This window comes from Coffea eugenioides, chromosome 6 (assembly GCF_003713205.1).
Source record: "Coffea eugenioides isolate CCC68of chromosome 6, Ceug_1.0, whole genome shotgun sequence".
NCBI classification, from domain to species: Eukaryota; Viridiplantae; Streptophyta; class Magnoliopsida; order Gentianales; family Rubiaceae; genus Coffea; species Coffea eugenioides.
In genome coordinates this window covers 20,188,428-20,204,857 of record NC_040040.1, presented here as the reverse complement: position 1 = coordinate 20,204,857, position 16,430 = coordinate 20,188,428, and the positions used below count along the sequence as shown (strand labels likewise).

General features: G+C 41.6%; 1 pseudogene; it reads left to right on the top strand.

The window, feature by feature from the left end:
• The first annotated feature begins 3,193 nt into the window (after nt 1–3,193).
• On the top strand, nt 3,194–3,781 carry LOC113775970 (annotated as a pseudogene).
• Nucleotides 3,782–16,430: the final 12,649 nt, after the last annotated feature.

The following is a 16,430-nucleotide window of genomic DNA, read 5'->3' as shown; positions in this document are numbered from 1 at the left end:
GGCATTGGCCTGAGGAAAGGAAAGTAAGCGTTAGCACATTACCAACTCCATCAAGGGAGAGAACAGGGACCCAAGGGGCCTAAGCAGGAGAGGGCTTACTTGGGCTTAGGCGGTGTAGTACATGTCCTGGGGCTCGGACGGGCTGGCCAGCTCCATCCACCTCCTGTCGCGTGGAACAACTGAGCCCATGACCAACTCGCGTGCCACTTCGGGGAACTGGGCTCGGTCGTTGATGGAGAGCTTCGAGGATGGACCGAAGTGGCGGGGGTCGTGCATGGTGGGGGTTTGCCCCGATTTAGTGGGGGCCACGTGGCGGAAATGCCACAAGCTCGGGGGAGCGCTCTCCCGGGCGTGCTCCTCCGCGGAGCCAACCCCCAAGTGGACAGGGCCCCCCGACGTCAACAGGAGAGGGCGCTGTGCTGGGGCTGGCGTCGGCTTCTTCTCGGGCTGGGAAGGCTCGTCCTCTCTGCCCCTCGTCTGCCCTGTCGCCTTCTTCTTGCTGGCGACCTGCTTGGAGGGGGACTGGGAGGCCTCCTTTTGAGGGGCCGAGCTGCCCCAGGTGTCGGGGAGGCCTTGGAGGCCTTCTTCGCCGCCTTTGGCTGCGTGGTGGGGGCGACCTGCTCGGTTGGCCCGCCCAACAGCCTGGAAAGCTTCCTCACTGCAGCAAAGATAGCCAGGTCATCCAAAACAGGTCAGTAGGGAAAAATATAATATATATATGTAAATACAACGAGCTACAGGGACAGAGTCGGCGTTACAGGTTTCGAGGTTGGTAGGGGAGGCCACCACCTCTCCGGGGGTCCCGGACAACGTCCCCATCAGCCCGGCCACAGAGATCTGCTCGGTGGAGAACTTGGCGACAAATAGCTTCACCTTGTAGTTCATCAGTTGGCCGAGGGCCTCGGGGTCCAGGTCCTCCGGATAGGGGTCGGAGTCGACCTCCCCGACTTTTCACATGTTCGGGGGAAAGCTCGTGGATTTTACAAAGAGGAAGTCCCCCTTCCAATTTTTTATGGAAGAGGGGACACCATAGAGTAGATCCTGGATGCCCTTTCCCCCCGCGAACTTGGCTAACCCCTCGGCGGGAGAAGTAGTACCACCCGGGGAGGGAGAGCTTGAGGATGTAAGAGGCCCGGAAGAAGGAAAGTGAGTAGGGGATGGAACAGATCTGGCAGTAGATCAGGAATCCAATGATGATCCTGATCGAGTTGGGGTGGATTTGGGTGATCCGGAGCCCCCAGTAACTCAGGATCTCCGCCAAGGCTGGAGGAATAGGGAGCCGGAGCCCAGCGAGCAGCTGCTCCCTGTAAATGGCTACAAAGCAAGGGGGAGATCGGCAGGCTCGATCGTTGGGTCCGACGGCCCGCGGCTCGAAAGCCGGAGGGATGGAAAAAGACCCGGCCAGCTCGGCCACTGCCTCGGGTGAGAGGGTGACCTCCTACCGGTCAGGGTGACCGTAGTTGAACCCAAAATCGTCCCCCTGCTCGGAAGCAGGGGTCCCCTCGGAGGAGTCCCTGTCCTCCCCAGCTCCCCCCTGGGCCCTGCCAGGGGAGTCGTGTGGAGACTCGGGGGAGGGGGTAGAAGTGGCTTGCTGCTCGATGAGGGCATCGAGCTCAGCCACCTCCTCCAGGAGTCGGGTAGGAGGAGAATGGGCAGATGGAGAGTTCATGATGTCAATGGGCTCGAACAGGTCAGGAATGAGGAAGTTGGGATTAGAGGCAGAGGAAGAAGAGAGAGGAGGAGGAGAAGATGAAGATGAGGACGAAGACGAGGAGGAAATAAGGATTCTGGGGGCTCTACGACGGGCCGGAGTTTGGGATGCGGTGGAAGTAACGCCGGAACGATCCGACATAAAATGCAGAAGGTGGCAGAAGAGGAAAAGAAAATGCGAAGGAGAAAAAGAACTTACTGATGACTGGAAAGATGGGGGAATCGCCGAAATCTGGGCACTGGAAACCGGAAGCCTTGTTGCTGGGAATTGAAAATGCACGAAGGAAGGATGAAATGGCAAATAGTGTCGAGTGAAATCTGGTGACCCTTATTTATATGGAGCAAAATGGGGGGAAAACGGCTGCTTGAATCTGAACCACCCCACGTGGACACATTTAAGAGCGGTACGGAAACCGAAGGGACGTGACAAGTGAAGGGACGCGGGCGCAGCTTTCCAATGACAGCACTGTACCGGAGGTGACCGCGGCAGAGCAGTGCGACGCTGGGCTCCCACGTGGCAGGGGTACAGATTAGGTCTGCCCGGAAGCCCCACCTAATCTAGGGGGCTAGTGCAGAGGCCCCGTCCTGGCCCTATACACGTGGCAGCCCAGGGAGGCCTGAGCTGGGCTTAGACCCCGGGCCCATGGGAACCGTCCCGCGGCCCTCCGCCGCTAGGGCTCCAAGGGGCTCCAGAGTACAATCCCGCATAGGTCGGGATTGCTTCCCCTCAGAGCGGGATTGTGACTATTCTGGGCAGGTCCCGAAACGTACGGAGGTCGGACTCCCAAGCAGGTATAAATAGTAAAACACATCGATTGCACAAGGTACGCTCACTACACGCAAATTACTCCCGACTGTTTTACTTCTCGTGAATCTCACTCACCGGAAAACTAACTTGATCGTCGGAGTGCCCTCGGGGACGACCTCGGGGCTCCCCTGTCAGATCACCCTCTTGCTCGTTTTGCAGGCTTGGGACACGTTCTCCTCATCGGCACGCTGAGCTCATCAGGTCAGCTCGGTCCGGGGAATCTCAGCGCTTCTTCAACATAGTATCTTATCAATGATGTACAAATAAATGTCGTCACTAAAAGTGATATGTAATTGTCATTGGCATAGACTAATTACTGACGACTTTTGTTGTCACTAAACACTTTTTAATTCTATGACCACAGATTGTTATTAATGGAAAATTCTGATTCAATGATAATTCTTTATCACCATGAAAATTGAAAATTTTCCTACAACAATTATATCTTTAAATGGAAAAAAATGACAATGATTTATAATTAGCAAATGAATGCATCCATTGCATTACAAAATGTCAAAATATCATATAAGCATTCAAATATCATAATGAAGTTCAACAACACCCTATAGATAGTTTGATAAGTGGTATTTGGCCTAAATTTCACATATAACTCGAGGTAGCTTTACAAAACAAATCCAAGTCCCAAATTTCAACACAGAGCTGCTTCAGCAACACTCAGCTCCTCCCCTCAACACTCGGCTCCTCCCCTCAGGTAAAAGATTTGTAAGGCAGTTTCCAGCAATGGCTCCTAAAGCTGACACCACAAAAAAGCTTGATACAAAGGCTCAGGCAGCCAAGGTTGCCAAATTTGTCAAATCTGGGACAACTTTTAAGAAGAAAGCCAAGAAGATCCGGACCAAAGTTACCTTCCATCGTCCTAAGACATTGAAAAAGGACGGGAACCCGAAGTACCCACGCATCAGTGCTCCTCCTAGGAATAAGTTGGACCATTATCAGATTCTCAAATATCCTTTGACTACTGAATCTGCCATGTAAAAAGATTGAAGATAACAATACCATGGTATTCATAGTTGACATCCGTACTGATAAGAAGAAAATCAAAGATGCAGTGAAGAAGATGTACGACATACAGACCAAGAAAGTGAACACTTTGATCAGGCCTGATGGAACAAAGAAAGCATATGTTCGGTTGACTCCAAACTACGATGCTTTGAATGTGGCAAACAAGATTGGAATAATATAAACGAATTTAGTCATTGTTTTGTTCCGATCAAAGATACTGTCTTTGAAGTGTGACAATTTGCTAGGCTATTTTGTCGTGAAAAAAAATACCAAATTTCAACACAAGGGGGAATTTTTAACATCAGACAAAATTTCACTAAACCTTGCCATTTCCCAATTTCACTATATCTCTTGTAGTTCGGTTGCTTAGCAAAAATTTGCAATCCAATAAGAACCTCAATAATTAAAGCTGGACATTCAAAATCAGCCCCAAAGAAAATCAAAATCAGCCCCAAACTAATGCACCAAATTAGCTCAAGAAATAAGTACTGCTATTAAACTTCAGCCTCAAAGGAATAATATAACAAGTTGATAAGGCAACAAGCACTACTATAACAAGTATTGATATAAGTACTGCTATGAACAATATAACCAGTTGATAAGACGATAAACACAACACTAAAGGAAAAGCAACTTCAGTTCACTTGCTTAGCTAAAACATTCAAATAAACTAAACTAAACTAAACCAAAACAATCCAAACTAATGCACCACAGAGGATACAAGGTGTCAAGTATGATAACCAAAGTAATGTCGACCATGATATAAGGTGTCAAGTAGGACCAATGTGTACCAACATAACTAGAATGTTTCTTTGCCATTTAAAAGCAAATAACAACTTTCTTGTTCTAGATCTCTGAAATTACTTTTGCTGTTTGTCATGGTGTATTAATTCCATAGAAAACTAGCACCCCTTAATATTGTATTCCAATCAAACTAGTGAGTTAGGCAAGTGGCGGGACATTGCAAAACATTCACAGTGAAATTTACTTCAAGAATGGCACCAAAAATGGGAACCATTCATGTGAAAAGAAAAGGTATTACCTCAAGGAATGCCTTCAAAACCCACATAAAAGTTAGTATTATTACTCCGTTAACAGAAAATCCAACCTACATCCAGCAAAAAGTTTGTGATTATACAGTATAAAATAATGCTATATGGAGAACAAACTACCATGTAAGACATGAAACTATCAATAATTAGCAATTAACTGTGGCAAGATGTACACTTCTCAATTTAGCATTATTCCAAGTAGAAGAGGCAAAGCCATATTAATTTGAAAAGGGACATATAGATAGCTGGGGGAGATGGAAAGCAGGTTTTATAGTGAATATTGGGCTAATAGATAATATGATAGCACTTAGCAGAGCTATGGGGAGTACTCAAAAGGATAAAAATGGCTTGGAACTCTGGAGAAAGAAGAGTGATTCTGGACATGAATTGCAAGGCAGCTTTGGAACTAATACAAGGAGCAGGACAGGACTCACCACTATACAATCTAATATGTCAGATCAGGAATGTTTTAAGCAGGGATCGGGAATCCTGGCTACAACATGTTTGGAGAAAGAAGTAAGTGTGCAGACTAGCTAGCTAAAAGTAGTGTCAACAAAGAATCTGGGATGCAGATCATAACAGAACCGCCACAGGAACTTAGTGAATTGCGTGGTGCAAATATTTTAGGGGCTGCGACCCTATGTTTTGTTTCTGTTTAAGAGGTTTGACCTCTCCCTTGTAAACTTGACAAAAAGAACATACTAGGCAGAGAAGTAAATGCGGTCAACACATTTGCAAGCAAAACATTTTGGCCAAAGCACCTTTGCCCTTGAAAAATAGTGAAACATGTGAAATTCAGCGCAAGTAAGGCTAACAAGTATATTCTGGAGAATCATGGACTCTCAAAACATACCATAAGAAGCTGTCCATGCTGTTCTAATAACATTCCTAGTTCATGAATTTTTACGGAGGAAGATCTTTTTTCACATCAAAACTAATTGATGAGTTTTGGTCCTCTTACCAAGCTCTTCCAAAATGATACTAGTACAAGTCCTTAAGTAGACTTGAGATGCAGCCTTAGAACTCTATCACCAGATTTCTCAGTCACCAGATGCAACACCTTAGACTTGAGATGCAACCTTAGAGGTTTGTGTTCTAGAATGAATTTATAAGTTAGCAGAAAAAAAAACCTACAGTATCTCAACTTGCAGGACTACATCCATAGCTAATATACAACTTTTAAGGCAAAGTACAAGTGCAATGATTTGGAGCAACTTGTCGAGGTTTCTAAAAAAATAAATAAATGGAAACAAAGGAAATGAGAGTCGATTTGTGAGTGTGCACATTTACACAAAGATAGGGCACTTCCAACAGGAAAACATTAGGAAAGAGCTTGAAGTCTTGACAGACATATTTCAATCACCTCAATTCAAGAAACATTCAAGGCTGCTTTTGAACCAGACTAAGTGCATGGATCTAAACGAATTGAATTTTGAAGTGAAAAAAATGTTGCTTTTGAAAAGCATTCAAATCTGTAGAATTTACTCTTACTACCTTAGTTGTAATGCATTTAGCTCTACAAACAACACCACAATACAACCTTAATTGTAATGCATTTAGCTCTACAAACAACACCACAATGATGATTTGTAGACGCTTTAAGTAAAACTGAAAAGGGGACGCTTTGAACACATACCAGGAATTGCTGAAAAGGGGACGCTTTGCAGTTTAATGTGAAATTAAAACCAAAAAATAAAATAAACCAAGCGCTTGAAAATAGAATAACCAAGAATTTGATAAAATCTTAAAGAAACATACTATCTAAATTTTTTTAGAAAGAAAAATCCAACGGTTTCAAAGAATAATATAAAAAACCCAATAAAGAACAAAATCTTCAAAATAAGAACATGCTGCTAATGTTCAATTAGACTAGTAACAATAAAGTTTATAAAAAAGGGGGGGAGAATTTCCCTCAGTCACTGCCGGCTTGGTGTAGGTGTTCTTCTTGCGCTTCTTGGCGCCACCGTCGAGGTGGAGGGCTGACTCCTTCTGGATGTTGTAGTCGACTAGGGTGCGACTGTCCTCAAGCTGCTTTCCAGTGAAGATGAGGTGCTGCTGGTCCGGGGGATGCCCTTCTTGTCCTGGACAGAAAATTTTTTTTTTAAAAAAATTAGGGCAATAAAATTTGGGGAGAAATTGAAACAATTGATCATCTAAGTAGAAAAGGTGATTGCAAATGATGGTGATTGTTAATTAGGGTAAGAAACTTTGGGGAAACTAGACAAATGATAGAGAAGAAGAGAATTTATCCAAAAATTGAATGTTGGGAACACAAAATCGGGTCAATAAAAATTGGGGGAAATTGATTACTAAGCAAGAAGAGAGAAACTTGCCTTTTTACAGCACATGCTCTGAGGAAACATATCAAAATCAGTAGCCCAATAAGGAGGAATGCTCGAGCATTAGTGAGAAAGAAATTGAGAGGGGTCGAAGTGAGAGAGAGACCGAGAGAGACAGTGAGAAGGCCAGCGAGTGAAAATGTGAGAATTAGAAGTGTATCAGACTGAGCCCAAAAGTGGTAGACTTGTACTCTTTCATTTTGAAATTTGCTTTTTAAAGAATGCCTCCACCAATTTTCAATTCCCGCTGTTTCTTTTTCATTTTGAACGAAAAATTTGATCCAATTTTTAGTTTTATCTTTTTATTTAGATTCTCAAAGAAAGGTTATTTTCTTTGTATTAAATTAAACATTTTAATTAAGTATACTAGATCGGGAATCTACTTTCATATTATTTTAAGAAATAATTCATTATTTTTAAAAATAATTCATTATTTTTAAACTTATAATTCACTAACTTATTATTATCACTTATAATCACACACTTAACACACTTAATATTATTTAAAACTCACTCTTAATCACCAAATGTAGTACACACTCCATACCGGTTAATCACACTACGAAAAGACGTGAAAACCCTAATTTACAATAACTTGGAAACGAAAGGAAAAACCCTTGATTCTATGTTTCTTTGAACTTAATGTGGGGTAAATGAGTAGTAAGGCTATTCTAAAGTAATAATTTCCAAATAAAAGGGAATTTTATGAAAAATATAAAGAATTTTACGGGTCCTCACACACTCTCCCCCTTAAGAAAATTTCGTCCTCGAAATTTTTACCTTCAGATGGCTCAGGAGCTTGTTGGTTGTCTAAGGCATATACCCTTGCCGATATTTTTGTTCGGTTCCCTCTTTCATTCACTTGTTTTGATTTAGTGCCCTCCAGTGGCTGAGTACTACTTTCACGTGACTGTTTCCTCGGACAGTTGCTAACCTGGTGGTCACCACTTCCGCAAATCAAACACTTCCGCCCTTTCCGCCAACAATTATTCTCGGTGTGATTGGCTTTTCCAAAGTAATCACAAGTCAAGTAAGAAGCCATCTTTTGGCTTTCTTGAGAAATCTCCTCATGTCCTATTTGGCTTCCTTTTGCAGATTTTTCATCTACCGCCCCAAATGTTCATGGTGGGCGCAGTAACGGGTTCACTTTCTGCACTTTAGAAGGTGCTATTGTTTCACTAGGTTCCTCAATCACACTACCAGCTGCACCTCTTTTTCGAATTTGGGAGGCTTTTACCTGTGCTTTTGCATTCTCAATTCGTTGGGCTTTCTCAAGGGCCTCCGTAAACGTATTAACCTGAACCGCCGCTAGAGCTTCTTGAAGTTCTAAATTCAATTCCGGTATAAACCGTCTCACCCTTCTCTGTTCCGTGATGTCACGACCCCACCTCCCCCTAAGGCGAACCAGAGGGTTCGGCGGGCCACCTGCCCAGCTCTCGCCGGGACTCAGTCGTTCAGGACTCAGTCGTTCACTAAAGTCCTCAATTGAATTTCAAGATATATATTATCAAATATAAATCAAAGGTTCCAAACTTTACATATCAAAAGCGAAGCGTCAATGCTCGTTCTCCTGTCATTTCATTTCATTTGTTTTCATGTCCCGCATGATGCGGATACGGGTGTGCAATGATGCGGATACGGGTGTGCAATGATGCGGATAAGGATGGATGAAGCGACACCACGATTAGGGAACAAGCTAATCGATAAAGTCTGATTTGAATCCTAAGCTATGAACTCAAGAATTCAAGAGTAAGTTCGGTTAAGAACTTGAAGGAAAATTCCTCACGATTTCTGGTTGTAATAATCTGTCCTTTACTCTTACAAGAGGTGCCTTTTATAGGCTAAAACTAGGGCAAAAATCCGGCCCACATAAACCTGGAAGAAATTCGGTCCGCACAAAGAGCTTAAAGAGCCAGCTCTTTAAGGCTTTCCAATAAGGCCCAATAAGTAATAAAATACTAAATGCCTAACAACTACTAAACGGGACAGTCTTAAAACAACTACCAACTAAGCTTACAAGTATGAGATCATTCCTTCGCTTTAAACGTACAAGTGAACAAGGTAACTTCATGGTCCATTCAATTCCGGTATAAACCGTCTCACCCTTCTCTGTTCCGTGATGTCACGACCCCACCTCCCCCTAAGGCGAACCAGAGGGTTCGGCGGGCCGCCTGCCCAGCTCTCGCCGGGACTCAGTCGTTCACTAAAGTCCTCAATTGAATTTCAAGATATATATTATCAAATATAAATCAAAGGTTCCAAACTTTACATATCAAAAGCGAAGCGTCCACGCTTCCACTGCGCCACTCTGATCCATGATCCCAATTATTATACAGGAGGAAGTCCAAAACTAGCCTATTACACATCCAAGCAATTCTAAACGTTCAATACAATCCCAATATGAATGATTACACAAAAAGAAATCCAAATTCAGTCCATACATGAGATAATCCATGAATAAACACTACAAGCCCTTCCTTCGCCTTGAGCCCTGTGGAGGGGAATAAAACATTTTGGGGGTGAGCTAGAAGCTCAGCGAGTAACCAATAAAATCAGTAATCAAATCGGTTTAACCATAGTTCATTTCAATGATGTTCAATTCAAATCAAATGATAAGTCCAGAAACAATTTCAACATTTACAAAACATTAAATATGGAGTATCAATAATTCAAGAAACATTTACAATGGAAAGCGATAATAACATTTGTGAAAGGATACGTTCGTTCTCCTGTCATTTCATTTCATTTGTTTTCATTCGAGCATTCATTCACCCCGTCCCTGGCTTTTGGCCAGGCTCCACCAACCTACAAGGTAATACTCGAGTATACCGAAACGTTCACCCAAGTTCCTAGTCGCCCGACCGAGTCCGCTTCTGGCTCGAGACGACCGGTAACAAGGGGCAATGGCCAGTTCAGCCCAAAAGGCTTACATTCATGCGCAAGTAGCATTTAATCATTAACCATTGAAAATTTCACATGTATTTAGGTCGAGTGCGATAAAGTACACACTCGCCTGGAAAACTCGTTTAGCAATCATTGAAAGCAAAATCAATAATAACAAGACACGGATATGCAAGCACGCATGATATGTAAGAAAACAGTTCCAAAATTAACTTTGAAAACAGCTCAAAAGGAAATAATGCGGGAAAGCGGCTCAAGAGTAAATTTGAAAACGGTTAAAAAGTCAATAATGCAAGAAACGGTTCATAAATAATTTTAGAAAGAGTTTGAGGTCACTCACCTCAATGGCTCAGCAATCATCCATCATACACTCAATGCAATCAAGTCCTTTCAAAGTTCGGACAGCACTTCCCCTGAATTTGCTTACTTTTCCAGCCATCATGGCTTCATTATATCCTCATTCCATCCCAAAGGTACACGCACAACAACAAGTTCATCCAACAGCCATTCAGCAAGCTCCAAGTAGTACCAGTCAAGCTAGGGAAAAGTCCGGAAATGAAAGTTAAACGCAAAACCAGAAAAACAGTTTTGACGTCATTTTGCGGTAATGGTGCCAAAAGCACTACTATGGTCGGATGAAGGTGCAAGACCCACCGTTTCAAAGCTAAAAGACAGGGCTACAACAATGTAGAAGGACACTCAGTCCAAATCCTAGCACAACTAGGTCAAATATGCAGAATACCAAACCAAAACCGTAATTGCAGGTTTACAAATCACACTATGCTGTAATTAGTCCAACTCAGTCTATACAGGTCCAAATGCATTGATTCCAAAGGCATGCGGTAGCTAAGACATCAACCTACATTTCATCAGAAGACACCAACATCCAAATCCAAAACAATTCCAGTCAAAACAGACGATTACAAGCGCAGTTCGCACATTCTGATCACCCAGAACAGCAACAGTAAAAATGACATATCTCACTCTACACCACTCCAAATGATCTGAAATTCTACAGGCATCTCAAACACATCAATACCTACAACTTTCATGTTTTAAGAAAATGCCAATTAGGCCTCTAACCATATGATCCAAAACCGGACAGAAAAGGGGGTCATGAAACCCTAACTTTTCACAATTCAATCCAAACCCACAATTGGTTGCAATTATCAATCATTCACACCTACTAAAGTCATAACCCCTTATTACCAACCATCATAAATAACCACAACACCATGATCACATTAAACCAGAAAATTCCTCAAAAAAATAAAAACTTCACCAATTCATCTCAAACCAAGAAATAAATCACAAATTTCAACACTTTAGCCACCACTAGGCACAAATTAAACATCATTAAGTCTAAGAGGAAGTGTAATCACCACTTACCTAGTAAACAAGAGAGAGGGAGTTGTAGAACACCTTAGCTTCTCCAAAAAACTTCACCAAAACACTCACTAGCACCAAATGGAAGAATTTTATGGAGTAGAAACTAGTTTAGGCAAGTGGTTTGGATGATTTGAGCTAGTTGGGAGCTTGAAAATTGAAGAAGTTTTCTTCCTTCTTGAGCTTAAGAGGGCTGGCCACCAAGGAGTAAGAAATGGTGATTTTTGTGGTAATTTTTAAGATATTTAACCAATTAGTCAAAAGGTCAAAAACAAGAATAGTAAATCATAAATCACCACCAACCATTCAATGACACATGTCACTACTTTAAATGCATTCCTATCCTTCTTTCCCCCTCTCACATCAATCACTTCACATTCTCTACTTATCTCTTAACACCCGATAAATTTACACAGTATCCGAAACTTAACCTTATTGGCCGAATTTTTCTGAACTTTTCGCCCTAGTGGGTCCCACGTCCGATATATAAAACTGATACTAGAAAATCATTTTAAAACTATTTTTGCTCATAAACTTTATCTGGGGAATTTTTTTTCTAATAAAGAAAACGTAGAAAAAACGGGCGATTAAATAAAATAAACCCTAGAAAATTAGAAAATTTCCGGGTTCTCAAACTCATTTGTTTTCGGGGCGTCACACGTGGCCACTAATTCGGAAGCAAACTTCAACAATTTGGTAAATTTCGTTTCATATTCGGCCACACTTTGGGTTCCCTGATGTAATCCAATAAACTCATCCTCCCTCCTTTCTTGAACTAAAGGTGGGAGATACTTTTCGTTAAATTTTCTTAGGAAGTTAGCTCATGTCCATACGGTTTGTTCTCTTTTCCACTTTACCTTAATCACGTTCCACCACACTCGGGCCGGTCCTTCAAATTGAAATACCACAAAGTTCACTTGTCTTTGTTCGGTATAATTCAAAACTGCAAAAATGTTGATCATGGCCTCCAGCCACTGTTCAGCTACGTCCGGATCAGGCCCTCCAAGGAATTTCGGGGGAGCAAACTTCTGAAACCTCTCAAGAGCCCGATCTTCTCCTATTTCAGGGTTCGGAGGTGGATTCACAGGAATTTGACCTTGTTGGTCCACCAACCTTGCTAAAAGGTTTGTCATTTGTTGAATTGCCGTCGCCATTTGGTCCTCGGCTTCAACCCTCGGTCCTTGCTCTTGTTCAGCTGTTGTTTCCTTTTCTTCTCTTGGCTCTTGGGCTCGCTTAGTCCCACGGCCACGACCACGTCTCCCCTCTATATTTTGTTTTTCCCCCTCTCTCTCTTCTTTTTTTTTCCAAAAGTTAATTTTATGAATAAACGCAGTAAGTTGACTAAAGTAACTATATTCTAGCACACCCAATACACAAAGAGACATATACACACATAACACACCATATATCTAGGAGACAGATGATCAAATACACAAATAAATATCAAGTTAGACAGATAATCATATACACAAATACACAAACTAACGCCATGTAGTAACAATAGAAGGGCGAATCAAAAGAAAATGTGATATCGTCCCAGTCTCAGTTAAAGTAACCCCGTCCGGTCTCTCACGTCACTTTCTATCCAAACTAACATCCGTTGACCTCTTGTACTCATTCTAGCCAAACAAAGCCTATTCATGTTCCCAAAATACAAATCTCACATACTTAGCATCGCCTCAACTCTAGAGTACACGGGCACGAGAATCCGAAATAAGACAATTCACATCTCGAGCTGGCCAGTCCCAAGAGTAAACTATCTACAATCGAGATTCTTACCTGACGTACCTATCAATTGTCCTCAAATACTGGGAGAAAGATTTAAGGCCTATAACAATTCACAATTCATAGCTTATGCTCGAACAAGCACTTAATCCTTCATATTTATTCACCACATAGTCCAAGCTCACTCCGCGCAGAGACCACGCGAAGCAGGCTCTGATACCAACTGTGATAGCCCCACCTCCCCCTAAGGCGAACCAAAGGGTTTGGCGGACCGCCTGTCCAGTTCTCGCCGGGACTCAGTCATTCATTTCAGTCCTCACTTAAAACCGGAATAAAACCACAGGAATAAATATATCAACAATCCAAAACTTAAAGCGAAACTTATACACATTTCTATCTCAAAAAGGGAGTACAAATACCGAATATACAAAGGTTCTCAATCCTTCATAAATCCAGCCCGTGCCGAAAGGTAGGGCGAGAACCATTACAAAAATCTGAAACTAGTCTAGGCTAGTTTATACCGAGCTCTCGTCCTTGCACGCCTTCCCCTGTTAAAGAAAACAACTAAAGGGATGAGCTAAAAGCTCATTGAGGTTCCGAACACATAATCAAACAATAAAGCCAATGCATTAACCATAGATAACCACTAACTCAAGAAACATTTACAATGGAAAGCGATAATAACACATTCATTAAAAGGATACGTGCTCATAGGGAGCCATTCATTCATTCATTCATTCATTCTCCTTTCATTCCCTTATTCCTCCAATCATTTGAAAATGCATTTTGATAAGTAAAACCCCTCATTTGCATTGACATTCGTTCATTCATTTCATTCACCCCATCCTGGACGTTGGCCAGGCTCCACCAGACTACAAGGTAATACTCGAGTATACCAAACGTTTACCCAGGGTCACTAAATCGCCCGATCGAGTCCGCTTCTGGCTCGAGTCGATCAGTAACAAAGGACAGGGCCCAGTTCAGCCAAGAGGCTTACATTCATGCACAACTAACATTTAATCACTTAAACATTGAAAATTTCACATTTCATTTAGGTCGAGTGCGATAAAGTACACACTGGCCTAGCAAACTCATTTTAAGCAATCATTGAAAACATTTAACATGTTATCATTCGTTCATAACAAGTCATATAATCAAGAACAGGCCACATAGGCAATTAAAATATAACAAACAAGGAACACTTACCTATTTACGCAAAATAACGTCCAAAGTGTTCTTCCGGGTCTTACCCTTAATCACCAAGGAACCCTAATATAATCAAAAGAATACATTATGCTTGAACTATCAAAGATTTAAGTGATTCAAAGAAAATTAGAATACGTACTAGTACAAAGTATAAATATGATTTTGGTAGTGAAAAGAGTACATTTAAACCAAAGGACATAAGTAAAATATTTGTAACAGTTATGCTCACTCGTAAAACTTTAAAATCTCCATTTGAGTCGAAGTGACAAAGAAAACGTATTTCCAGTAGTCGAAAATTTCATTTTTCCAAGGGTACAAGTTTCGGCCGAATTCTAACTTATATACCTCGATAAAAGAAGACGTAAATACCCTAGATGGTTCACGTGGTATTCGCTCTCAAACTTTACTCAAGTCGCAAGTATATCGACCTAGTTCTCGAGCGTAAATTTGGGCAGCACGCCCTTTGTATTTACCTATTTTTCAGCCATTTATGGCTTCATTCTTTTCCTCAATCAATCTCAAAGTCACACACAAAATCATCTCATTTCAATAGCCATTCCATAGGCTCCAAGTCATACAAGTACAAAATCAAGCTAGGAACATGTGCGGAAATGAAGGTTGAGTCAAGAAACAAAAGACAGATGTGACGTTGTTTTACGTAACGGACATAACCGAAGCTACGCCTATCGGATTGGTGTGCAATTTATACCGTTTCGACGGTAAGGCAGAGAGCTACAACTTTGATGAAGATCACCTAGTCCAGTTTGTCGCGCCCCATTTTTTATAAAATAAATAAATGGTTTAAAAAGTGAATTTTTGATTTGAAAAATGAATAAAGCATGGGTCTAAATGGGACTTGAAAATGCGACAAGTTGACCCAAAATAATAGTTTAAAAAGGGTTTTAAAACAAAATCGGAGTCGCCACTTGGTATAGAGTTAAGGTGTACCAAGTGTGAGAACCCTAACTTCCCTCAATTTTCTTGGCCTTTTGCTTATTTTCTTTTCTCCATTTTAGTGAAAATTTGTTAACCATTTGTTTAAGCAAAGGAAGGCCTAGTTGTTATGTGCAATTATGTGTGAGATATGTGTATATGTGTATGTGTTAGAAGTGCGGTTGAGCGCGACAATCGAATTCGGAAAGAGGAAAATTTTGAGAAAAGCTGAAGGGGCCGAATCCGGCCGCAAATCCGGCCAGTTCTTGGCCGGATTGTTGGCCGGATTGTAGGTAAGTTTTGAAAAAAAGTGAGTTAGCCTCGGCCTCATATCCGGCCAGGAATCCGGCCGGAAATCCGGCCAGAAACCGGCCGGATTGTGACAGGACAGCTGGTTTGACCAGCGTTTTTTCTTCCTTCTTATCACCTTTTTGGCCCAAAATATCTCAATTCCTTTCCTTCTCAACCGAGAGCTTTGGGAGCAAAGTGAGAGAGAACTCTTCAATCTTCATCTTTGGTTTTGCTTCAATCTTGATATTTCACCGTTAGAATTTTATTTTACTCCACACAAGTGTTGGCTAAGGTGGATTCAAGGTGCTAGTGGAGTTATTTTTGGAAGTGAAGTCCTAACTCTCTACCTTTGTTTGAGTTTAAGGTGAGTGGTTAAGTTCAAAATTCTTTGTTGGTTCTCTTCTTGGTTCATTAGTGATTAGTAATGGCTAGTAGTGTTATATTGTGAATGATTTCATGAGATTAGTGGATTATGGTGAAGTTTTCTATTTAATTATGATTTTTCTGTTTGCATATGATTTTGTCTATGTGGCCAAGTATGATGAATAGAAATGTTATAGAATGAGGCTAGGAGGTGTGAATGATGGTTATTTGCAAGCAAGTTTGGTTTGGAAGGAAAATTGGGAAGACTAGGTTTCAATGTTCTTCATTCTGTCCGAATTTATATCTCATAGATAGAGGCCCAATTGGACTTTGCTCAAAACATGAAAGTTGTAGGTATTGATGAGGTTAAAGTGCCTGCAAAATTTCAGGTCATTTAGATTAGTGTAGAGAGAGATATGTCGATTTTACTATTGCTGATCTGGGTTGCTCAGACTGTGAAAACTGCGTTTGTATTTGGTTGTTTTGACTGGCATTGGTTTGGATTTTGAAGTTGGTGTCTTCTGATGAAATGTAGCTGGATGTCTTAGCTAACTTATGCCTTTGGAATTTCAGCATTTGGACTTGTATAGACTGAGTTGTGTTCATTACAGTTTTGTGTGTTTTGCAAACCTGTTTTGGTAATTCTGGTTTAGTATTTGGCACGTTTGACCTAGTTGTGCTAGGATTTGGACT